The sequence below is a fragment of the Macaca fascicularis genome, chromosome 9 (genome assembly GCF_037993035.2).
Source record: "Macaca fascicularis isolate 582-1 chromosome 9, T2T-MFA8v1.1".
Lineage (NCBI taxonomy): Eukaryota > Metazoa > Chordata > Mammalia > Primates > Cercopithecidae > Macaca > Macaca fascicularis.
The window spans coordinates 121,276,563-121,303,441 of record NC_088383.1 but is presented as its reverse complement, the minus strand read 5'-3'; the positions used below and the strand labels follow the sequence as shown (position 1 = coordinate 121,303,441).

The 26,879-nt window shown below is 43.7% G+C and overlaps 1 long non-coding RNA gene across 1 annotated transcript; it reads left to right on the top strand.

Moving 5' to 3' along the window:
* The first annotated feature begins 16,131 nt into the window (after positions 1-16,131).
* Positions 16,132-26,818, top strand: LOC135965191 (uncharacterized). Its single transcript, XR_010578094.2, has 2 exons — positions 16,132-16,325; positions 26,237-26,818. It is a non-coding gene; the product is annotated as an uncharacterized lncRNA (long non-coding RNA).
* Positions 26,819-26,879: the final 61 nt, after the last annotated feature.

Sequence of the window (26,879 nt, the reverse complement as noted above, 5' to 3'; positions counted from 1 at the left end):
CCTAATAAGCTCACATGTTGATGTCCTGAAGGTTAGGACTTCAATATATCTTTTCTCTCTCTTTTTTTTTTTTTTTTGGCAAGAGAGACACGATTCAATACACGACATCTGCTTCACTTGACTATATTTCATTTCAGGGCTTTTTACAGTAAACTTTCTTTATTCCCATCCCCACTTTATTTTTGTTCAATGAGCTCTTATCAATTAATTCTCACAATAATTCCATAAGGTAAGTCACTATTATTTTTTGTGTGTGTGAATGAGAAACCTGCTGAAGGTCATGCAGCTTATAGGATTTGGAGGCGGCATTTGAAGTCAAGCAGTTGACCCACCTCCCTGTGTCCACTCATGGAGGTGTGAAGAAGAAAAGAGATAAGAATACGTCTGAGGGCAGGCCGGGTGCAGTGGCTCACGCCTGTAATCCCAGCACTTTGGGAGGCCAAGTCAGGCAGATCATGGGGTCAGGAGTTCAAGACCAACCTGGCCAACATAGTGAAACCCCATCTCTACTAAAAGTACAAAAAATTAGCTGCTAAAAATACAAAAAATTAGCCAGGTGTGGTGGTGAGTGCCTGTAATCCCAGCTACTTGGGAGACTGAGGCAGGAGAATCGCTTGAACCTGGGAGGTGGAGGTTGCAGTGAGCCGAGATCGTGCCACTGTACTCCAGCCCAGGTGACAGTGTGAGACTCCATCTCAAAAACAAAACAAAAAACAAACAAACAAAAACCATCTGAGAGTAGTGACCTCAAACCAATCACTTTTATTAAAATGAATTCATTATACCAACACTGAGCACCTGCTGTATACTATGTATGCTGCTGGTGCTAGGGAGACAGGTGAGTCAAAGTAGACTTGACCATGAGTAAAACTTACCATTCGTGGAAGACAGGCAGAAATCAACAACCGCACAAATGGGATATGTAAGTACAATTTAAGATTAGCGCTCTAAAGAAAACTGACCCAGTTTTAAGAGCATTTAATTGGGAACTGGCCAAGACTGAAGGAGAGGGCTGACTAAAAATAATATGACAATTATTATTAATGGGGAATGGCTTGGATGGGCACTATATGTGCCTCACAAGTAATTGAATAAATAAGTTATCAAGTATTCTTTCCATATCGTGGGATGTGTCCCATTAGTGAATTGTGAAATAAGTTTAATGGTTGCAAGTGGCGTTTAAAAACAGACTGGAACTAAACATCAGAGTGTATTACCCACAAGGTGGGAGGATTTTATGAAAGTTTTAGTTATATATACGTGTGTGTAATCTGAGCCCCTACAGAAAACATATTTTATAATGTGTCATCCACAAAATACAGAAATATTAGTTGAGCTTTGTGATTAGGTTGGTCTCCAAATTTGAATCCCTACCTTGCCATATTCTTCCAGAGCAACTTTGGGCAGCTTATGTCATTTCTTCAAGCTTTCTCCTCTGCTAAAACAGAAGAGCATCTCTCTTATGTTTTTAGGATTGACTGCAAGCAGAGAAGGAAGCAATGCACAGGCAATGTCTGAAACATGCTGTCTTCCTTCCCCAGTGGTTTGGTCATGTTCATGGGGTACTGAGGTCAGCCCTAGCCCCACCCACCTTCCTGACATGTGTGTCTTTTCTAGACAGTGAGCCCCCAGGATCCCACACCCCATGAAGCAGACTCTTTTTGTGCCCCACATTACAACCTCTGGGTCTCCCCTCTAACTGCAGGTCAGCAGTGGTGGACACTTCTTTGCTTACTTCCAGTGTGTCCCATCTCAAGTGCCAGGTTCGACCTCAGAGCTTTCTCAGAAACTGAGGGAACCCACTTAGCCACCTGTAGGTGTCACCCAGAGCTGGGGGCAGTTAATGTTCTTGGAGAGGGATAAATGCCTGTCCCAGGTCCTTCAGAAGACACTTCTGGCCTGGTGCAGTGGCTCACACCTGTAACCCTAGCATTTGGAAGGCCAAGGAAGGAGGATTTCTCGAGCCCAGGAGTTTGAGACCAGACGGGGCAATATGGCAAGACCTCATCTCTACAGAAAATTTCAAAATTAGGTAGGTATAGTGGTGTGTGCCTGTGGTCCCAGCTACTGTGGAGACTGAAGTAGGAGGATCACTTGAGCCTGGGAGGTCAAAGCTACTGTGAACTCTATTCGCATCACTGCCCTCCAGCCTGGATGATGGTATGAGATCCTGTCTCAAAAAATAATAATAATAATAATAAATAATAAATAAATAAATAATAAATAAATAAATAAATAAATAATAAATAAATAAATAAAATAAATAATAAAAATAAATAAAGTTACATTCTACATGGTGCCCAGAAGGTCTGGGCTTCATATCCCAAGATGGGAATCAGCTTGATAATGTCCTCTTAACAGGTGCTCCCCGCTCTAGGTCGCGTTCTCTGCGGTCTCTCACTCCTGCTTCCTGGATATTTTCCCAACAGGTTACCTGCTTCCAAGGGCCTGCTTTGGGCTCTGTCTCTGGAGAACCAAAAGAAACCATGCCTGCCAGCGCTCAAGGAGGCTTAGGAAGAATTTTCTCAATAGCTCCAGGTTCAGGAAATTTCATCCAATCTGCTGACTCTCACTTCTCTAGATTAATGGAAACTGAAAAGGGTGGGGACAATAAAGGCCCCAGAAAATCCACACACTATATATATTCTTTTTTTGGCAGCCTTCTCAATTTGAGCTTGAGCTTCTGAGCTCAGTCTGGGTCAGTTGATGCCTCACTTACTTTTGCGTTCCGGATGATTCACTAGCAGAAGTATTAATTATATTAAAACAAATATCCTGATTGGGCATGGTGGCTCATGCTTGGAATCCCAGCACTTTGGGAGGCTAAGGCAGGAGAACTGCTTGAGGCCAGGAATTCTAGACCAGCCTGGGCAAGATAGTGAGACCCCATCTCTGCAGAAAAAAAAGTTAAAAAAATCTAAATACACGAAAATAATCCCAGTGGTCACGTAGCTACTATTGTATCTACTAATTTTTAAATGTCCGCATCTATTAATTTAATCTTAAAAATTTTAAATGTAATATTTTTTAACAGCTTTATTGAGCTATAATTCACCTATCATTCAATTCACCCATTTGAAGTGTATAAGTAAGTGGATTTAGTAAATTTACAGAGTTGTGCAACCCATCAGCCCAATTATTTTTAGAGCATTTCATCATCCTCAAAATAAACCCTGAACCTATTAGAAGTCACTCTTCACTTGCACTCAACTTACGCCATCCTTTGGCAACTCCCAATCTATTTTCTGTCTCCATCGAATTGCCTATTCATAGAAATGGAATCATACAATATGTAGTCTTTTGTTTCTGGGTTCTTTCACTTAGCATAATGTTTTCAAGTTTCAGTCATGTTGTAGCATGTATTAGTACTTCATTTGTTTTGATTGCTAAATATTTCATCACGCGGATGTACCGTGTATCTACTACTTCCGGATTGTTTTTCTGGTTCACTGTAGTGTCCCTAACTCCTACAACAGCACCTGCCATAAATGCTGTTGAATAAATGCAGACATGAGTGAAAGAGCGATCAATGATAACTATCATAACAGGAATGAATCTTTGTTCACAAACTAGGTTGTAAAAGAGGTACAGGAGGGAGGTGGAGCAAGATGGCTGAATAGAAATCTTCAGCAATTGTCCACCCACAGGGGAACACCAAATTGAACAGCTATCCACACACAAAAACACCTTCATAAGAACCAAAAATCAGGTGATTTTTCACAGTACTTGGTTTTAATATCATATTAAGGAAGGAGGCACTATAGTGGGTAGGAAAGACAGCCTTGAATTGCTTGCACCACCTCTGCCCAATCTTCCAGCAGCCACCATGTGGTGCGGAGAGAGAATCTGAGTGCTTGTTGGAGGGAGAATGCAGTGATTGTGGAAATTTGCATTGAGACTCATTGCAGCCTTGTCACAGCAGGAAGAAACACCAGACAGAACCCAACCAACACCCATGGAGAGAGCATTTAGACTAGTCCTAGCCACAGGCAAATCATCCATCGCAGTGGTCAGAAGCTGAGTTGCAGCAAGCCTTGCCATCATGGGCTAAAGTGCTCTGGGTTCTAAATAAAATTGAAAGGCAGTATAGGCCACACAGACTGTAATTCTTGGGCAAGCCCTAATGCTGTGCTTGCATGGGACCTAGTGGAATATAAGCCAGGGAGTCCAAGGGAGTGCTTGTATCACCCCTCTCCCAACCCCAGGCAGCACAGCTTGCAGCTCTGGGAGGTACTTCTTCCTTCTGTTTCAGGAGAAGAGATGGGAGAGTAAAGAGGACTTTGTCTTGCAACTTGGATACCGGCTTAGCCACAGTAGAATAGGGCATCAGGCAGAGTCCTGGGGCCCCCATTCCAAGCCCCAGCTCCTGGACAATATTTCTAAACATACCCTGGGTCAAAAGGGAACCCACTGCCTTGAAGGGAAAGGCCCAGTCCTGACAGAATTCATCACTTGCTGACTAAAGAGCCCTTGGTCCCGGAATAATCAGCAGTAGTAGTCAGGAAGTATTTGCCATGGCCCTCGGGTGAGACTCAGAGTTGTGCTGGCTTCGGGTGTGACCCCAGCACATGCCTAGCTGTGGTGGCTGTGGGGGAAGACCCCTTCTGCTTGAGGAAAGGAGAAGGAAGATGAAAGGGGACTTTGTCTTGCAATTTGGTTACCAGCTTGGCTATAGAAAAGTAGACCACCAAGTGGGATCCTGGGATCCCCAATTCCAGGCTTTGGCTCCTGGATGGAATTTCTTGATCTGCCCTGGGCCAGAGGGGAACCCACTGCCCTGAAGGGAGAGACTCAGGCCTGGCAGAAGTCACCACAAGCTGACTGAAGAGCCCTTGGGCCATGAGTGAACCACAGTAGTAGCCAGGCAGTCCTCACCATGGGCCTGGGATGGTGCAGGCCATGGTGAAGAGACTCTTCTGCTTGTGGAAGTGGGAGGAAAGAGCAGAGAGGACTATGTCATGTGGCTTGGTTCAGCTGTAGTAGAATAGAGAGCCAGGTAGATTCCTAAGATTGTTGACTCTATGCGCTAGCTCCCAGATCGCAACCCTGGACCCATCCAGTGCCAAGGGGATCTCATCGCCCTGAAGGGAAGGACACAAGGCTGGCTGGATTTGCTACCAGCTAATTGTAGAGCCCTAGGGCCTTGAGTGCACATAGTCAGTTGTCAGGCAATGGTGACTGCGGGCCTTGAGTGAGACTCAGTCCTTGGCTTGGCTTTGGGTCTGGCCCAGCACAGTCCCAGTGGTGGTGACCACCTTAATTCAACTTAATTTGAACATTCAACTTAAATTGAATGCATCAACCTATGAAACTACTAAAAGAAAACACTGGGGACACTCTCCAGGACATCAGACTGGGCAAAGATTTCTTGAGTAATGTCCCTCAAGCATAGACAAGCAAAGCAAAACTGGACAAATGGGATCACATCAAGTTAAAAAGTTTTTGCACAGCAAATGAAACAATCAACAAGGTAAAGAGACAATCCTCAGAATGGGAGAAGACATTTGCAAGGTATCAATCTGACAAGAGATTAATAACCAGAATATATAAGGAGCTCAAACAACACAACAGGAAAAAAATCTAATAATCTGATTAAAAAATAGGCAAAAGATCTGAATAGACATTTCTCAAAAGAAGGCATATCAACAATAAACAGGTTTATGAAAAGATGCTCAGCATCATTGACCATCACAGAAATGCACACCAAAACTATAATGAAATGTCATCTTACCCCAGTTATAATGTCTTTTTCCAAAAGACAGGCAGTAAGAAATTCTGGTGAGGATGTGGAGGAAAGAGAATCCTCATACACTGTTGGTGTGAATGTAAACTAGGACAACTACTATGGAGAACAGTTCGGAAGTTCCTCAAAAAAACTAAAATTGGAACTACCACATGATCCAGCAATCCCACTGCTAGGTATCACCCCAAAAGAAAGGAAATCAGTATGTTGAAGAGATACCTGCACTCCCATGTTTATCACAGCACTATTCACAAAAGCCAAGATTTGGAAGTAACCTAAGTGTCCATCAGCATATGACTGGATAAAGAAAATGTGGTACATATACACAATGGAGTACTATTCAGCCATAAAAAAGATGAGATCCTGTTGTTTGCAACATTATGGATGGAACTGATGATTATTATGTTAATGAAATAAGCCAGGCACAGAAAGATAAATATTGCATGTTCTCACTTATTTGTGGAAGCTAACAAAAATGAAGACAACTGGACTCATGAAGATAAAGAGTAGAATGATGGCTACCAGAGGCAGGAAAGGGTGTGTGTGTTGGGGGGAAGTAAGGATGTTAAAGGATATGAAAATATAGTTAGATAGCATAAATAATATCTAGTGTTTGATAACACAACAGGGTGGCCATAGTCAACAATAGTTTATTGTACATTTTAAAAATAACTAAAAGGGTATAACTGGATTATTGGTAACAAAAAGAAAGGATAAATGTTTGAGGTGATGTGATTTACCCTGATGTGATTATTACCTATTATATATGCCTATATCAAAATATTTCCTGAATTCCATAAATATACACACCTAATATGTACCCACAAAAATTAAAAAAAAATACAAAGAGGTATAAATAAGTTAACTTCCTGTTTTGAACCCTACCATGCTCAATTCAGTGCTTCCTAGCCTTTTTTGCTTAAGAGTGTATGTGTCTCCGGGGTCATCATGTACACACACTGATAGCCTCTGAGATAACCCCATTCCCAGCAGATGCAGGTTTGGGAGACCATCAGGCAGGAGGCAGCTGGGCTGTCCCATTTCACAGCCACTGGCTCAAGAATTCTCCTTGAAGCTTCCATACCCTCTGGGTACACAGGGTTCTCTCCCTGAGGTGCTCTTGTACGGCTCCCCAAGATCTTCTTTGCTTTGGTGTGTATGACATAGCCTGTGGCTCCTTCTCCTCTGGGACCTTGCCAGCTTCCCAGGTGTTGTAAACTGAGCCAAGACAATTGGATTGTTCACAATTCTTTAGTTCTTCAGTAGATATGGGTGGGATCTACAGGTAAGGTCACAGAGAAAACAAATCTCAGTTGGAATTCCACCACATGTACCTTTGCTTATTAGCAAACAGACACATGTAATTATGTAAGCTTGATGAAGACTCAGTTCTCTGTCCTTTGATGTCTTTCCTCAGCATCTTGCATAAAAGGTTCTCTTTAGATGAATGTAACAATATTTTTGTAGCAGGAATCAGATAACCTATTCAGAATCAGACAATAAAACCTTCCTATGAACGAGTCTTAAGCCCAGGGTGGCTTTCCAGAGAGTACAGGCTACTGCATGGGACAGGCCTCGTGTGCTCCTGTTGTCTTACAGAACTGGGCTCTCTATGTTCTCACATTCTGTTCATGCAAGAGCAGGAGTGCCTGAATATGTCTAGCAATCTGCATGTGTTCATCATTTCATTCCACTAAGGAAAAATTCTTTCTAACATTCATCATAACTGTTTATAAAGTCTCTGACTGAAGGGCTGGTTGTAGCTTCCATTTTTGATTAGATCATTTCAAATGCTAACCAATGCCTGAAGTGTATATTCCTGATGAGTATACTTCAAATGTTAACTAACCACATGTAGGTGAGTTACTACTCCTTGTTTTACCCTAGGGCTTAGGTTAAAACAAACACATACACATCTTACGATCTAAGCTGAAATATCTTAAAGTATATCACAGACCTTGTCACACAGGTCCTCTATAAACTGAGGCCCAGTAGGGTGAGTACATAATTTATCATCCAAACCAGGATTGTGTTACAGGATGAAAGAGGGTCTTAAAATAATTCTGCAAGACAACAGGAGCACACTGGGCCTGTCCCATGCAAAGAGGGATATGTGATCACTTTAAGTATTAGTCCCTTCCACTCTCAGATCCTACGATTATGTGGGGGTTGGGCTATTCCTCGGGCTTTGGCCCTAGAGAGATAGATGAGTGTGCAGGGATCCACCACTTCTATAAACATCCCCAATCCTCTGGACACTACTTCTCCTCCTGTCCTTGACTAGCTTTGAATAACTCAAACAAGGTGGAATCGGGCATGTTCAGATGCTGAAACATAACATGTGAACAGTACCTCCCTCCTGGGCGTGAGTGTGGGGTGAGGTAGCAGCTGGATCTCATCTTTCATCTTGGTTCCACTCCGCAGGAACCTGAGCACCTACTGTGTGCCAGGTACGGCATCAGCGCTGCACAGCTGTTATCTAGACACACTTCTGTGTCTGACTCTCTTTCTCCTTCCCAACTGCCCACTTTTTAGCTAACTGTAGTGGGATGAGCAGAGGTTTAATCTATCAGTTGCAGGATGGATTCCAGCTTCTACCACCCTAACCTTGTGATCTTGGACAATTCCTCTTCCCCTCCTGAGCCTCGCTTGCCTTATCTGTAGTGTTATGAGGGAGACCAGATATAAAGTACATGTCCCCTCAAAGTCCACTGGCCCCCTTGTCCCTATGGATTGACCTTGTTCTAACCGCAACACCCAAAAAGCAAAGCTTATCAGTTTTGTCTTTGGCTGGCCACCACTCTGACCTCTTCCCCTCCTGCTGTCACCGCCCACTCTGCTCCTGACCCGTGGATTTGATGTTTCTCTCTCTAATACTCCAAGCATGTTCCCATCCCAGGAACTGTGCATTTTTTTGTTGCTCTGCCTGGAAGGCTCTTCTCCCAGGCATCTGCAGTGCTAGCTCCCTCATTTCCCTCAGTGCTTAATAAAAACTCACCTTCTCCCAAGGCAGATGGATCACTTGAGGCCAGGCACATTCGAGGCCAGCCTGGCCAACATGGAGAAACCCTATCTCTACTAAAAATACAACAAAAAATTAGCTGGGTGTGGTGGCGCGCACCGGTAGTAGTCCCAGCTACAAGGCAGGCTGAGGCACGAGAATCACTGTTTGAACCTGGGATGCGGAGGTTGCAGTGAGCTGAGATAGCACCACTGCACTCCAGCCTGGGTGATGGAGTGAGACTGTCTCAAAAAACAAACAACCCCCCAACCAAACACACACACACACAAAACTCACCTCCCTGACACCTTCCCTGGCCTCCCCTGACAGCACTCCCCTCTCACATACCACCCGCTCTGTGGGCCGCCTTTCCTGACTCAGGCTGTCACTCCATCCTGTCTCACTACCTAACATTTGATATCCTTGTTAACATCTGTCTCTGCCACCACAGTATCAACTACAGGAGAACAGATTTTGGTCCGTTGAGTTTGCTGTTATAGTCCTGGTACCCAGAACACTTCAGAAGGTGTTTAATTACTGTTCGTTGAATCAATGTTGAATCAATGAATGCAGATGTGGGGGAGGAGGAGGGCCTATATTATCCATCTCATCATATTCACTGTCCATCTTTTGGGCCCACCCACAATGGGGATTTCCCATCTGGGGCCTTCCTAGCCTCTGAGGCTCCAGCTTCCCTATCCCACTGCCTGCTTTCCCACCCCCCAGGTGTCTAATGTCTCATCCCTTCCTTCCCTCCTTCCTTCCTTCCTTCCTTCCTTCCTTCCTTCCTTCCTTCCTTCCTTCCTTCCTTCCTTCCTTCCTTCCTTTCCTCACTCACTCCCTCCGTCCCTCCTTCCCTCCTTTCTTTCTCTCTTCCTTCATTCCTTCCTTCCTGACAGAGTCTTGCTCTGTCACCCAGGGTGGAGTGCAGTGGCATGATCTTAGCTCACTGCAGCCTCTGCCTCTCGGTTCAAGCGATTCTCCTGCCTCAGCCTCCTGAGTACCTGGGATTACAGGAGCCTGCTACCACACCAGGCTACTTTTTGTATTTTTAGTAGAGACGGGGTTTCACCATATTGGCCAGGCTGGTCTCGAACTCCTGACTTCAGATGATCCACCTGCCACGGCCTCTCAAAGTACTGGGATTACAGGCATGAGCCTCTGCACCCAGCTCTCATCTCTCACTTTCTCACAGCAATTCAGTGCTCCTGGATTTGCATACCTCATATGAGATCAACTCTAGCAGGGTTGAGTTCAGAAGAAGGCAAGCATTAAAAAACCTTTTCCTTCCTCTCCCATATAAAGTGCTTATCGGAGGCCTGAGCAAAATTGCATTTAAATAACAGGTGTGCAGTGCTGACGCGTGCCTGGCACACAGGAGGGGCTCAGGTGCCTGCTGAGGGGAACCAGGATGAAAGATGAGATCCAGGCACTACCTCACTTTAGGGCTCACTCCCAGGAGAGAGGTGCTGTTCAAATGTCGTGTTTCAGAATTGGAACATGCCCCACTCCACCTTCTTCCAGTTATTGAAAGCTAGTCAAGAATAGACATAGAGTCCAGGAGGAACTGGGATGTCTAGAGATGTGGATTTCTGCCCACCCACCCATTGCTCCAGAGACGAACCCAGAGGTTCTTTCATTAAGAGGAAGGGATTGACTATACAGGAGCTGACACAACACTGAGAATGGGGGCTACCACATTTTCTCTTACTCTTGGCACCATTGCTTACATAGGCTAAGGAGGGCAGTGGCATAGCTCAAGGTGCTTGATTTATTCAGAACCTGGGCAGCAAGTAGTGTAATAAATTGGGAATGTTTGGTTCCAAGTCTCTACTCATCTCCAACTTGCTATGTGACCTGGAATAACGCCCTCAACCACTCTGAACATTTGGATTATTCTCTGCCAAGGTGGGGCACCGGCAAATTAAAATGGCAAATAGCTTTCAAAGGTTGAGTCACTGCTCTTTGCTATGAAAAATGAGATGCCCTGGACTTAAAGCATTTTGCATAGTTTGCCTGAGACCTAAAGCAGAAGTGAGAAAAGGCTCAATGACTGGCATGTCAAGCTCCCAGCAGAGTGGGAATGTCATCATCTCGAGAAGCTGCAGGCACTGCTGGCTTCCTGCAGGTGTGTTAGATCTGAAAGCACGGACCAGTCGGTTCTCATTTTTCGCTTGTCAGTGCAGGTATCTGTGGACTCACTTGAGGGGTTGGACTTCATTCTTTACTCTCTTCTCTATCCTGAGAGCTAATCACTAATTTTGAACCATTTCATCTCCCAAATAGCTTCAGGCCACCTACTTATCTCCATTCCCACTGATGCCCTCAAGTCCAGGTCCTGGCTTCCTGCACCAGCCTCCTAATTCATGCACTCCCTGTTTGGCAGGGAAGTTAAGAGTAATGTTGGGAATGAAACCAGGGTCACTTCTCTCTCCTGCTTAAGCCCTTCAAAGCTTCTGTATTACTGTAACAGAAAGTTCAAACTCTTTGCATTGCTTCCACTGCCATCTGTGATCATCTGTTTCTCCAGCCCCTTCTGCCCCTGCCTTTGTAACCCCAGCCACATTGAATTACTTGCCCCAGACCTTCCTACCTCCAGCCCTTCACACAAGCTATTCTGAGGCACTTTCTCTCCCCAAATTCCCTGACTCACTGTGTCTGGCTTAGGCTGCATTTTTTCCTCCTTTGCTAACTCTGATTAACTGCCGGGGGAGGGGGCGGGGAGAGGGTGGGCATCTGCCTGGAATGCTAGTTTGAGAAGGTTTTCGGGGCCCAGGTTAGTGGGAAAGAGAGCTGTGAATAGTGAAATGTATTTGCCATGGAAGGAGGAGTGGGTGTGTGCAGTCTAACCTTTGCCATCCTTGATGTAATACTTCCTATCTTCTAGGTCAAGCCCACTCTCTCCCCATGCAATCCTCTGACTGCTTCTGCTCTCGCTGATTTCACCTTCTGCAAATGTGTTTATATAAATTAGAGTCACATGACTTAGCTCCGAATTGTTCCATAATTGCACTAGGCATTATTTTTGTCTCCTGGTCTAGGCTAGAAGCTCTGATAAAGCAGAACACGTTTACTCTCATCCTTAATCTTCTCTGACACAACTGGGAAACAGGTGCTTGTGCGTGAATGCATAGCTGCTTGCAGCCTTTGGCTTTTGATCCCCACTATGCTGTAGATAACCACTTGTTCTTGAATCTACACTCCTTCCTGCAGCCTCGAAGCCCCTGTGCTTCCATGCTGCCTCTCTGGGCTCACCTCCTGTCACTTGCTCCATCTGGAACTCTGCTGTTGCCTGCCTGTGCCCTGCCTGAACTTCTCATGGCTCCCTCCTTCACATCATTCAAGTCTCAATTCAAATGTCACCTTCTCAAAGACTCTTTCCTGACCACCCACCTACTCCTTTGTGGCTCTCTAGAACCTTACCCTGCTTTATATCCTTTACATCACACTCTCACTTCCTGAAATTATTTACTGATGTGCTTCCTTTTTCCTTATTCTCTGTCTTTCCCTACCACCCTGCCTTCGCAAGTAAGCTTCCAGAAGGCCATGTTTACTCTGCATTGTTCTCACTGTATCCTCACGCCAGGCGCTGTTGTTGAGTGGATGGATGGATGAATAAGTGAATGAATGAATGAATGTCTAACGAATGGACTGTCTGCTTTTGAAATTGACCCAGTAGGAGAACCCTTTACCTAGACGTTCATTTTCCAGGCCTTTGAGATGATGGCCTTTGGCTCTGCGAATTCAGGAGAATTGTAGATGGCCTCTTGCTTTTTGGGAGAAAGCTGTGTGTATTGGAAAGAGGAAAAAAAAATAAGAGACAGGAAATGACTGCTGAATTTCTGTGTGGAATGGTCTGTCTGAAAGGCAAAGGAAACATCTTGCTCCCCAGTCTCTCAGCCTCCTGGAAACAGAAGAGGCCATGAGAGGACCACTTCTGGTGGCCATATTTGTTGAAACAAAGGGCCATGTTTCACAGCTGACTCACCAGAAAGGAACAAACACCCTCTTTCTATCCGGCTCTGAGCCTTGGACTTGAGAATCCCCTGAAGAATGTTAAGGGGGTTTAATGTTTCTCAGCAGAAACTGCTTTTAGAGAAAGGAAACAAGGAGGAGGGAAGCATTTTATTGTTTTCCTTTTGGTCTTAACAAACAAGGCCTCTTCAGAAGAATTTCTTTTCTTTCTTTTCTTTCTTTCTTTCTTTCTTTCTTTCTTTCTTTCTTTCTTTCTTTCTTTCTTTCTTTCCTTCTTTCTTTCTTTCTTTCCTTCTTTCTTTCCTTCCTTCCTTTCTTTTTTCTTTCTTTCCTTCTTTCTTTCCTTCCTTCCTTTCTTTCTTTTTTCTTTCTTTCCTTCTTTCTTTCCTTCCTTCCTTCCTTTCTTCTTTCCTTCCTTTCTTTCTTTTTTCTTTCTTTCCTTCTTTCTTTCCTTCCTCCCTCCCTCTCTCTCTCCCTTTCTTTCTTTCTTTCTTTCCTTTCTTTCTCTTTCTTTTTTCTTTCTTTCTTTCTCTTTCTTTCTTTCCTTCTTTCTCTTTTCTCCCTCTCTTTATTTTCTTTTTCTTCCTTTCTTCCTTCCTTCCTTTTCCTCCCTCCCTCCATTCTTCCCTCCCTCCCTCTCTCTCTCTTTCTTTCCTCTTTTTCTTTATCTCTTTCTTTCTTCTCTCTCTCTCTCTCTTTTTGGTGTGATTTTTATTCCCCAAATTCTATTTTTCAGTTTATGCTCAGAAGACTTCATTTCCTCCAAGTCCAGGTGGAAAGCTGCATAGGCCACGATTGTTATTTGTTTTTAATATTTTTTGCTGTGATCAATTTGGAAAATACCAAAAAGCAGAAAAAGAAAATCAAAGCAATCTATTAATATATTCCCAGCATTCAGAGGCATCGCTCTAGGCTTTTGCTGCTCTCTGAAAATTGGGAACACATCGTACACATTGCTTTTTCATTTGATAATATACCATAATGAGTCATGAACATTCTTGTGAAATTTTTTTTTGCATTCTTATTATAAAACAATGCACTTTTGTTATGGCAAATTAAAAAAATAAAACAAAACAACAAAACTAGATAGCACAGATAAATAAATTTTAAAAACATATAATCCCACCACTGAGAGATAATCACTACAAAATTTGTACCCAACTATTCCTTAAAAATATATTCTTAAAAACATAATATTTTTATCTAAAAACCTAATTTAAAAAAAGCAAGTAGAGCCAAGTTGTACATTCAGTGGGGCAGAAAAATAGCTTTTTGTAATGTAAAATCAAGTAAATTTAATACACTACATGATTATTATGTGATAAATACATGGCAAATTCTACTGGTCCAGTGAAACCTATTTAAATCGCCTTCTCCCTTGCCTTCCTTTACTATGGAGCCTGCAAATTAAAAAATACCCAGTTCCTTTGCAGTTGAGGGTGGCCATGTGATTTGTTCTGGTCAATGAAATGAAAGTAGATTTCTGAGAAAGGCTTCTTTTTGCAAATAAAAAGACAGTCATTTACAAAAGAGAAGACTTTTGTCCTTTGTATTTCTCTCATTTTTCCTGTTGCAATGTGGACATGACACCTGGAATGCTGCAGCCATTTTGAAAACATGAGGACAAAATCTACAAGCAGAGGACAATATGGAAAGAAAATAGTAGAAATTATTGATGATTTTCATGGCAACTTCTCCACCTATGAGCAGTCTAACTCTGGAATTCTTGATGAGTGAGAAAAATGTCTCATACTTGGTTATGCCATTATTTGTGGGTTTTCTGTTACTTGCAGCTGAATATTCTCCAAACTATTTTGTGATGGCATGACATTTTATCAAATCTAACATCATTCATGTCTGTCCTGTATCTCTCCATGCTCCATGCCAAATTGTCAACTGTCAAATTAGAACTTAGGAGGGTCCTGTTCACAATAATATGCCTAATCCAGCAAGTTACATATTTAAGATATTTATTTCAGTGGAAGTTCATATCTGGCTGAATTTTCACTCTCTTACTCTTTATTTTATTTATTCAGTTTTGAGACAGAGTCTCATTCTGTCACTCTGGTTGGAGTGCAGTGGCACAATCTCAGCTCACTGCAACCTCTGCCTCCCAGTTCAAGAATTCTTGTGCCTCAGCCTCCAGAGTAGCTGGGACTACAGATGCTCACCACCACGGCCAGCTGCTATTTTGTTTTTTTTGGTAGAGACGAGGCTTCAACATGTTGGCCAGGCTGGTGTTGAACTCCTGGCCTCAAGTGATTTGCCTGCCTCAGCCTCCCAAAGTGCTAAGATTATAGGGGTAAGCCACCATGCCAGGACTTATTTTATTTTTTTGAGACAGGGTTTTACTCTTTCACCCAGGCTGGAGTGCAGTGGTGCTATCGTGCATCACTGCAGCCTCAAATGCCTGGGCTTAAGTGATCTTTCTACCTTCTAAGTAGCTGGGACTACAAGTGCATGCCACCATGCCTGGCTAATTTGTTTTTTCTTTAGGAATGAGGTCTTGCTATGTTGCCCAGGGTGGTTTCAAACTGCTGGCCTCAAGCAATCCTCCTGCCTTGGCCTCCCAAAGTGCTGGGATTACAGATATGAGCCACTATGCCCAGCTCACTCCTTTATTTTTATGTAAGTTGCAAAACTTTTCTGTACTCAAACCCCGATAAGTGACCAACTCACCATCTCCAAGTCAAGAACTGAGCTTTATACATCTGTGTATCAACCCACAGCCCAGTGCCCTGTGAATGGTGGATACTCAATAAACATTAGTAATTGAATTGTTTGATTTTAATTTTCTGATGTCTTGGTTATGGAATATGTAAGTCTTTTTGAGATTATTGATTTACACATCTTTACAGAATCCACAAATACAAAACGTTGTTTGTTTATCAAAATGCTAATCAGAGCTATTAAAATGATACTATCATATTCTTTTGTTTAAAGAATATTTTTTAGCTTCCTGTCATCCATCAGTTAATTATTGTCCCTAGCAACATAACTCAGTCTGGTGGTGAGATAACACATTTGAAAGAAAGATTGTGTTTAGAAAGACCTTGAAATGATTAGTGAGGAAACTATGATTCAATTCATGTTGTCTTGTCGTGATTGCAAGTGGGATGTGGTCAATTAGTTGAGCTATGCTTTGTGCATCCAGACCCTTATAATTGAGGAGCTGGCATTCTTGCCTGTCTGGGCAGGCAATTGCTCAGCAGGGAGCCTCATGGCTAGACAGGCAAGAGGGAAGAGGGCAATGTGGTTGCTCAATGAGCCTTTAGAACAAATTGATCCGGACTGTTTGTGGTTCCAAAAGCCACCCACTACTTGCTATGTGATTTTCCTTGTGGACAATTGGGCAATGGGAGGGGGTGGGGACAGGAAACTTTAACCTCTGCCTAGCCACTCACAGCAAGATGAGAGGCAACTGCTCAGTGCATGTCTTCAGCACATGCCCTCTTTTGCCTGGCTTGGTCCATCTTCTTCAGGGATGGGAACCAGCATGATGAGAGAGAAGATACTCAAGGGGCCAGTCTTCTTGACTTCAGCCCTGTGGGAGGCCTCTTGATAACTACAGGGGCCTAGTGGGCTTTGGACCTCACAGCCAATCAGGTGAGTCGCTTCAGCAACTGAAGAACCAAGACAGCTTATGGCTGGGCTCCAGGATCGGGAGGTCCCAAGAGAGGGCAGAGCAGGCGAGAAGGCTCTAAGGTTAATTGGAAAGAACAGAACAGTGAAAACCACTGAGCTCGTTCATGCTCCTTTATCCCCCAAACCATTTTGCCTAAATCAAAGGTCAGGTGTAATGGACCCTCTGTGGGAAGATCACATTAACTGTCATAAGCCATTTTCTAAACTCAGGGGTCAGGACAGAGTCCACAGGAAGTAAAGGAGGAAGATGCTGTGTTGATTGGAAAGGATCATAGATGTCTTCATGTAATGAGCCTTAGAGGTTACCTAGGCCAACAATTGCCCTTTACTGAAATGGAAATGGCTAAGAGAGGGAGAGTGGCATGCCTAAGGGGTCAGGGTGTTGGGAGAAAAGGTGAATGTTGGGAGAGAAGCTGAGGCAGGGCTTGCATGTCTGACATGATGTAAAAGAGTCTTGGAACATGTCCGGGGTCCAGGGTCTAAAACCCTTCGTGGCCTTTGGAACACCAAGCTCTGTGCTGAAGGGTAGAAGTCTGCCCTGCCTTACCATAATCTAAGCCCAGGGCATAAAACCCCTCATGGCTTGGATGGAATCCAGGGCTCAGGGCATAAAACCCCTTGTGGCCTCTGGAATGTGTCTAGACTTGCTGGCTCCTTGCTTCTAGCACTCCCATTATCTCAAGTAGCAGAACATGTTCAATATGCAGCAAAGAAAATGCTAAACCATCACAGCTGTAGCTCATTCGCTTGATGCATCACTTTCTCTCAACCTTCACATCCTCACCACCTGTTTCTTTGTTTGATCACCAATAAATAGCGTGGGCTCCCAGAGCTCAGGGCCTTCACAGCCTCCATAGTAGCGTTGGCTCCCTGGTCCCACTTTCTCTCTTGCTTTTTCTCATTCCTTTGACTCCGCCTGACTTCATAGCCCCCACGGCCTGGTGTTGGGTCCGATCACCCCAACACAGGGTGCGACTAGGCTTCTTCACACCAGGCCTGCTGATCCTTCCCCATGTCTCTTCTGAGCCTCCTTTCATATTTCCAGTGGGAAGTGGCTCGCACTTCCCTGCAGCCTCTGTGTTCTGATTGCTGTGCTCTGCAAGTCCTACTTCTTCTCCTCTCATACTCTCCCCAGTGAGGACCTTCTCTTCAGGGGCAAACCACCTGGTTCCAGAAAAGCACATATCACATGCTGAGAACATAGTGGGTGCTCAGGCAATGTCAGTCTTCCCCCTCCTTTAGCAGCTCGTTGATCCCTGGAAGATCAGGAAGCAATTGGAAACCCAAACTAGATGCCTTTTATGTGCTAAACTACATTGCAAGCTATTTGGGCAAGGGCTTTGCTTGGTCTCTCCTGTAAACTCAGGGCCTAGCTTGGGATCTAGCACATAGTGGGTGCTCAATACAAGCTTGTTGACAAAATAAATGAGCACCATGGGAAAAATGGTGTGATCCTCAGAGCAGTCAGGGGAGGCTCCCAGAGGAGGTGGGGCTGAGCCAGGCTCTAGAAACAAGAGTACTTGTGATTCTTTTGTTTATTCATTATATTGATTTAATAAATATATATTGTGCCAGGCATTCTTCTAGATGAAGGGAACACTGCAGCGAGCAAAACAAAACATCCTTGCCATTAAGAAGCTGACACCCTAGTGGAGGGGGATAGTTGACAGACAATGAGCTCTGTAATGTTTTATGATGATTCATGTAACGGAGGAAAATGAAAGAAGGTAGCAGGGACAGAGATGGTGGGTGGTGGTGGGGAGTCGAGGGGAAGCTGACATTTTATATGGAGAGGTCAGAGAGGGCTTTACTTACGGAAAAGGGACCGTGAACTGCTCTGTAGCAGATCCCAGTGCCAGAGGATCCCACTCAGACTCCCACAAACCCATGACTCCCTAGAATATTCTTTTCCCTTTGCTTCCCCAAGTAAACATCCTGGTAGTGGAATCAGGCTGGCTGGCATAGGTAGGACGGTGGCATTGTGGGATGGAAAGGTGGTGGTGGTCACACCTAGATGTGGTGGTCACACACAGACTAGGTGCTCAGTACCCAGAAGCTTTGAACCCCAGTCCATGGCTTTCCAGGACTTGACTCAGTGGTCCCCACCCTCAGAACTCTTCCCTCCAGGAGCCAGCAGCTCCCAGGCAAGGCCATTAGAGGGGCTTATCCAGTGCTGGACTCTCCTCTGGGATTTTGGAATTGTCGGCAAATTGGTTCTTGTGTGTATGGTGGGGGAATCTGGATAGTGTCACATTGTGAAAAGGCAGCACATCCTGGTTTTAGACCAGAAGCTGAAATCCAGGCTGGGGTGCCATCCACCCCATTCTGGCAGAGATCCCTGGGGCCACTTTCTTGCTGGGGAGCGAGGCTGGCACGTGGGATCACCAGGCTGGCCCTGACCAGGCAAAGTCATCCTAAGGCGTTTGCTTCAGACTAGAATGTTAAGCGCTCCGCATAATGGGAAGGCTATGTGCATTCTGTGGAAATGACTGTGATACTCACTGGTCTGGGATTATCATTGTTTGGATATAAACAAACAGGTGATCCTGGAGGCTGGAGAACTTGCGGTGACTATGGCACATGCCTCTTTCCTGCCGAGAGCTCCATGACTGTCATTGGATTCCAAAAGGGGTGGTTGACTCTCAAATGGCAAAGATTCATCAATTTAATATTCATAAGGGTCCTTGGATTCTTAGGGGCAGAAAAGGATGTTTTTAGTCCTTAGTACTTGCATTTTTTGATCTTTCGAAAGGCTTTGATCTTTCTGATCAACAAGTTTGAATAGAGGAAAGGTCAAGGTTGCCTTCCCAAAACATAAAGACAAACAGCTTCCAGGAGAAGAGAGGCCAAGGGAACACCTTGTGTGTCCCATTTATGATAGGCTTTGCTTTGAATACAGACACTTGCTTGGAGGGAATCTAAGACAGCTTGCAACCCTCTCTCATCACCTGTGTCTTGCAGAGGAGGAAATTTAAACCTTGCCTCCTGGACTGCAACCTAAGGCCAGAAAGCTTAGCTCATTTTCTGCCAGTGGAGAAACAAGGCAGACATTTATCGGTACATACTAAAAGAATGAATCCCTGCTTTCCAGGAGATGAGAAAATGGCACTTTGGGTCCAGTTGTTCTTGCTGCAAAAAATAATCATGATCATTGTGTATGAAATAATATAACTTATTATTACTTAAATTGTATTTTAAATGGCTGGGTTGTTTTTTTTTTTTTTTAGCTCCAGATAAGAATGTTTACATTGAAGGAATACTTTATACTTTTCAAAACACTCTTATTTTCATTATTACTGAATCATTGGTCTCAGTTTTCTCACTTGGGGAGTGTGGGATGCGAACAAATCAAGGGGAAATGATAGACGTCACTACACATGTCATCTTAGCTTGATTGGTCACCCTGTGTCAAGAAGGATGCCGAGGACACTTCTGAGCTCTGCGGGAAGGTGCTTCCTGATGGATTAGTCAGTTCTATGATGAATGTCAGAGGAAGGATCTAGTTACCCAAAACCCCGTGATGCCTGTTATCTTTTCCAACCCTAAGTGTCCATGACTCTAGGGCAAGGGTCAGTAAATTACAGCCCTGGGACCAAGTCCAGCCCACCACAAGTTTTTATTTGAATAGAATTTTGCTGTCATCTTTGTTTATATGTTATTCTTGGCAGCTATTGCGCTACACGGCAGAGTTGATTAGTTATAATAGAGACTGTATAACCCACAAAGCTTAAAATATTTGCTATTTTGTTCTTTTCAGAAAAGTTGGCCAACTCTGTCTTAGGGCAGTTTAGAGTACTTCTTTTTTTTTTTTTAGATGGAGTCTCGCTCTTTCACCCAGGCTGGAGTGCAGTGGCACGATCTCGGCTCACTGCAAGCTCCGCCTCCCGGGTTCACGCCATTCTCCTGCCTCAGACTCCTGAGTAACTGGGACTACAGGCGCCCGCCACCATGCCTGGCTAATTTTTTGTATTTTTAGTAGAGATGAGGTTTCACTGTGTTAGCCAAGATGGTCTCGATCTCCTGACCTTGTGATCTGCCCTCCTGGGCCTCCCAAAGTGCTGGGATTACAGGTGTGAGCCACTGCGCCCGGCCTAGAGTACTTCTAAAAAACATAAATATATCCAACATCACCATGAAGGAGGGAGGAAGATCCTAGTAGCCTTACTTTAAGAATAAAGGAAGTGAGGGACCATAAGAAGTAATTTGCTTAAGGTCACAAGGCCAGGTATCACTTTATAGGTTCCCTAAGGCCCCCAGTTCATTCCACTGCAACATGTGACTTCAAAATAGAATGTCCTAGTTTGGTGTAGGAAAGTTGATTTAATTTGTTTTAGGATAAGAGTTACACACCACATATTTAGCTGTAAGCTAGGAGATCGATAGAATTTGTTTCATGTGCAAGACTGGGAGCTTGGAAATCCCTGGTTGTTATTGGATCTCAGGCACTTCATGTATTCAACAGTGTGAGTCCTCCTAGAAGAAGATGCTGAAACAGGAGTAGATATGTAAAAGATTTATTGGGGGAGGTGCTTGTGAAGGATGAAAGGAAATGGAGCAGAATTAGGTAGGCCTTGGACCATGGTGCAGGCCTGAGCCCTGTGAAAGGAGAGAGCAAAGGAAGGATTGGGTCAGAGGAGCCCCAGACCACAGGGCAGCTCTGAGAAAGGCTGCCAGACTAATGAAGAAGGCTACATGGGGAGAAGGGGAGAGACCTGGCTCTTATGCCCCCATTGTATTCAGCTGCTGACCAGGAGTGGCCTGGGGTACATGTGGCCCTGGCAGGAATGGCATGGTGGAGTCAACAGGGCAGCATCGAGAGGCTGTCAGTCAACCAGGCACCTGCAGCAGGTTCTCTTGAAGGGGAATCTAAACAGTGCTCCTCTGTGGCTGGCATGGCATGGATTATTTACCCACGCCACGGGTAAATGGTGTGGCTGGGCCTGGCTCTGTGCTAGGGCTGGAGGCTACAGAGATCTGAGAGAACATTGTTCTCATCCCCAAGGCGGTTCATGATCTAGCTGGGAAGACCAAACATTCAAACCTGAACAAGCAAATATGCATAAGGCAATAATAAAAGGGGGTGTGTAGTGGAGTAGCCTGAAATTATCAGGAACCATGTGTGCCATGCTTCAAAGAGGGACCCTGGGAGGAAAGCCTGGGATGTTCCCATTTGGTATGATGACAGGCATGTGTGCAGGGTGCTCTGAGTCATTTCAGCCTACCCCATGCCCACGAGTCACCTTCACCCATCTGGCATTCATCGAATGCCTACCAAGTACAAGGCTCTGTGCCAGGTACAGCCAGTAGGTGGGTTCTTTGCCATAAACAAACTTACGATATTGAGGGGTGTTATAGGCACTGATGAGTCATTTAAAAAAACAAATCTATAGAAATATGTTTGGGTTTGTGTGGGACTCTTAATGACTGGAATCCTGCTAATACTCAGGTGAGGCACAAACAATGGGCAAAATCATTCATTTAGCAAACATATATTTGTAAAGCTCTGCAATGCATGATGCAGTAGTAGGAAGGAAGTCTTTTATTTCCATTCATTATAAAAAATAGAACAAATTTAAATTTAGAAAAATATGAAAAATATAGAATAACAAATTATAAACACCGGAATATACCTACCACCCAACTTCAACAATTGTCAACTCATGACAAATTTTGTTTCACCTTTAGCGTCACCCACATCCTCTCTCATATTAGTTTGGAACAAATTTGCAGACATCATATCATTTTACTGGTGAATATTTTGGTAGGTATCTCTGAAGGATAAGGATGCTGTTTTTCTTTTGAAATATATCGAGAATACTACTACATGTGTCACCTTTGTGAGTCTCATTTTCTTATTTATGAAATGAACATACTGGTATCTATTTTGCAGGGTTATTATCTCCATTTTATATGAAGTACTTGGTCCATATTTAGCTATAGTCATATTCCCTATTATGATTATAGCACATATGAAAAATTGTGACTCAGAAGGGCATAGAAATCTGCTTTTCAATAGGATATTGAAGTGGTTCTGGTGCAACCGTGGCCAAGACCACATGTTGAGACACACTGTTCTGGGGGTATACAATGACAAATTGGTGCCATCTTTTTAAAACCTAAGTTGAATTATGTCATTTTCAGACATTTTCCAGGGCTTTCAGGACACACTCAAACACTTTATCTTATACTCAAAGTTCTTCAGGACTTAGAACCAGTGACTCCTAAATTTGAGTGGGCATCATAATTACTTGGACATTCTGTTAAAATGCAGATTCTCAGGTTCTGTCCCTAGGGCTTCTGGGGTGGTGCCTAGGAATCTGTATGCTTATTAAGTTCATGAAGACTAGTGATACAGGGGTCCTCCCACCACACTTTGATGACTCTAGATTTGAGAAGTAAGAGAGATAAACCCACAGTCACCTGAAGGACTCACTCTCACAGTCTATTTAGAATGTTTGGTCACTGTGCAAGAGTAGGTAGGTATGTGTATGCAAGTGCATATTATGTCCACATTAGGGGGCAAAAACTGACAGCCCACAGACTGAGTTTATCTTGAAATCTGTGTGTGCTTTCTGGCTTGTACAGTATTTCATATCTGTGAATGTTTACCAAATTAAAGAAAACAGATTTCACATTAAAATCTTTATTTCTGTCCTCCTTTGAAGATAAAAAGGTCTGACCACACTGAGACTACATTTTCCCATGGCAATATTGGACTGGAGGTGGTAGATGCCATTGGATGTGATATATATTCTCCACTTGACCCCAGTCCCCACTACTTCTCATTAATCACATCTAACCCAGTTTTCTAGTTTACATTGGCTGCCTGGTGCTAAGACACTTTTGAATTTGTGATATAATCTCCCCATGTAAGTTGACATGTGTGTGTGTGTGTGTGTGTGTATGTGTATTTGTGATCTGTCCTTGGCAGTGCAGATCAAAGCCAAATCGAAGATGGGTTAGTTTGGTCATGACATGCACATCAGTGGTACACATCATTGGGTAACACCATTGATGGAAGTTTCCACAAATCTTCTCTGGGAGGAAAGAATCATCCCAGAGAAAAATACTCAGAAGATAGCTGCAGCAAGGTAATTGCCCTCATTATAGGAGCAGTTTCTTTACTCAGGTGATGACATACAGTAAGATCACCACAAACCCACTATTCAAGGACACAGGCTTTTACCTAACCTCGAGGAAATTAAAACTAAAGCCACTCACACCCTTCTCTGAAGGCAACAAAACACAGATAGCTGAAAGCGAAGATACATGCATATGAATACATGTGCACAGAGAGATGTATTCTCACAGTTATATGTGAGTATGGCTCTAGATGCATGTATGAAACCACCCAATGGTTCCATTTTGCCCACTGCCCAGATAGAGCCAATTTATCAAAACAGGAGAATGCCAATAGAGAAAGAGTTTAAGTCATGCAGAGCCTGCAGAATGGCAGACAGGAATTCTATTACACAAATCCATCACCCCAAACATTGAGAGGCCAGGGTTTTTCTAGGATAGTTTGGTGGGCCAGGGAATGGGTGCTGCTGATTGATTGGGGATCCAATTATAGGGGTGTGGAAAATGATCCTCCTGCCTGCTCAGCCTGCTTCTGGGTGGGGCCACAGATCCAGCTGACTGTCTGGGTGGAGCCATCAGTAGTCAGAAATTTTTCAGTCAAAAACCTGAAGAGACATCTAAAAAGGCTAATCTTAGGTTCTACAAGAGCAATGTTATCCGTAGGAGTAATTGGAAAAGTGGCAAATCTTGTGACCTCCAGAATAATGGCTGGTAATTGTTTACCTTAGCAGAATTCAGGGTCCTTTCATTCTTCTAACCTGGTGGTCTGTCATTAGTTTTACAAAGGCGGCTTAGTTTTAGGGAAGGGCTATCTTTTAAACTGTAAATTAAATGTCTCCCAAAGGTCACTTGGCCAGACCCCAGGAATGATTAAGGGCATTTTGGAGGTTAAAGGCAAATTGGGGTTGGTTAGATCAGATCTCTTTGACTGTCATAATCTCACTGTTATAAAATTTTTGCAGAGGGGGTTTCATACATGCTATAAACACAAGTGATTTTGGTAGTGCTAGAATAATCACAGAAGGGAAAATGTATTAAGTGGCAGCTTGCGAAAGACAGAAAGAAAATGAATGTAAGAACTCTCTTAGAAGTGGGAGCATGAAATGATAGAAAAATTATGGATTTTGGAGTCAATCTGACAGTGACTTGCCTGATGTGTACTGAGTTCTGCAAGTAATGAAAATTAAAGGGAAATCAAATGAAGTTGGCAGGATCTTGGTGCCACGAATCAAGATCCAGGGGCTGTGAGGTGCCTGGCTGATTCCAGACCTCGGGTACTTCCACATCCTAGGTGTCCTTTCCATCATCCTCACTCCCAGGTGAAAGCACTTTGCATTGGAATCTCCATCTCAGGCATGACCTGTGGCCAGGCCCTGTCACCTGTGTGCACATGGCCTGCTCAGCCTCCTCTCTACCCCTATGGCTTTAGCCTCTTTCTGGGAGGGTCCTTTTCTGGTGCTGCTATGCCAGGGCTGTGGGCTTTGGTTGGGACTGGACAGGTGCTGAGAATCTGGGAGGATGCTGTCGCTCTCAGTCACCACACTCGTCGTCCCTGTGTCAGAGGCGTTCAAACCAGTGACTCCATCTTGAACAGGGGCTGGTAAAATGAGGTTGAGACCTGCTGGGCTGAATTCCCAAGAGGTTAGGCGTTTTTAGGCATAGAATGAGATAGGAGGTTGGGGCAAGATACAGGTCACAAAGACCCTGCTGATACAACAGGATGCAGTAAAGAAGCAGGCTAACACCCACCAAAGCCAAGATGGCTACAAAAGCGGCCTCTGATCATCCTCACTGCTCATTATATGCTAATTATAATGCATTAGCATGCCAAAAAACACTCCCACCTGTGCCATGACAGTTTACAAATGCCATGGCATTTACCCTGTGTAGTCTAAAAAAGGGATGAAATCTCAATTACGGGAACTCCTCACCCCTTTCCTGGGAAATTCCTGAATTTAGCAAGGAAATTTAGCAAGGGAAATTCCTTTGTTTAGCATATAATCAAGAAATAACCCTAAGTGTACTCAGTTGAGCAGTCCGTGCTGCTGCTCTGTCTATGGAATAGCTGTCTGTTTCTTTACCTCTCTTAGAAACTTGCTTTCACTTTACTCTGCGGACTTGCCCCAAATTCTTTCTAGCACCAAGAACCCTCTTCTGGTGTCTGAATCAGGACCCCTTTCTGGTAACACCTGGTTGATTTTTTTTTTTTCTTATACCATCCTACCCATTACATCTGTCTTATTGTTTATCTAGTGACCTCAAGGGTTTGGATAAAACATTCCTGGCAATGGGTCAAGCTGAGAACTTGGCCAGCTTTCAGTGAAGTCCTCTCCATCTCTCCATAGCCACTCTGTTTTCTCTCTTTTGTAGCCATCTTCTCCTGCATCTTAAGACTCCCATGATCCTTAATCCCGTTCTGTGTCCCCTGCTCTGTATGGCATTCTCCTCAGCAAGGCCTACCCCACCTGCAGTGCTTCCATCCAGAGTTCACCTTCCTCTCACTTAAACAGGCCAGGCAGTGCTCTCAGTAGGCTGTTAGGAAGGAAGCAAGTTGATTCTACCTGTACCTGGGAATCAGATCTCTATCTTCCTTTGAATCATCAATTGCCAGCTTGCTAGCTCTGTGCCTCTAGGTAAGATATTCAGTCTTTCTGAGCCTTAGGTAAAAATGTTTTAAATGCCAACATAACAGCTATTTGTCGGCCTAATTGCCATTTTCTCCATAAATAATGATGAAGCCCTTTTAAATTTCTTTCGTTTTTTTTTTTTTCTCTCTTGAACTAAACATCTAGGAAGCCAAGACTGAATATTTAGGAGAAGAATAAAGACCTGTTTTTCATGTGAAGAGTTGAAGTAGGAAGAACATAGGACTTCATTCTGGCTTCAGTTCCTGCCTGGGTAGATTTTGGCAAGTTACTCTAAAGTTTCTGATTCTCCAGGACCTCATCTTTGAAATGACAATAAAAATACTACCTTCCTTTTGCTTAGAGTTGTGGGGAGGGTTACATGAGCGAGAATGTATAATTGTGCTTTATGCACTGTGAAAATCTGTGTAAATGTTAGACTCGGCTGCTGCTGTGACATCATAACTTCTGGCGGGAGAGAAGCCCTTCAATGACTAGCTCTCTCATTTGCTTTGTTCTTTCCTGTTTCCCTGCTATGAGGTTGTGAATTTGTGGCTCTAAGGGTATGCAAACTTGTACATGAATGTCCATAGCAGCATTATTCATGATTTCACAAAACAACAAAGCAAAACATGGAAACCACCCAAATGCCCTCCAGCAGATGAATGGTGGGTATCTGTATAAATTGTAGTATATTTATACTATGTAATATTATTCATCAATAAAAAGAAATGAAGTAAACCTTGAAAACTTTATTATACTATGTAATATTATTCATCAATAAAAAGAAATGAAGTAAACCTTGAAAACT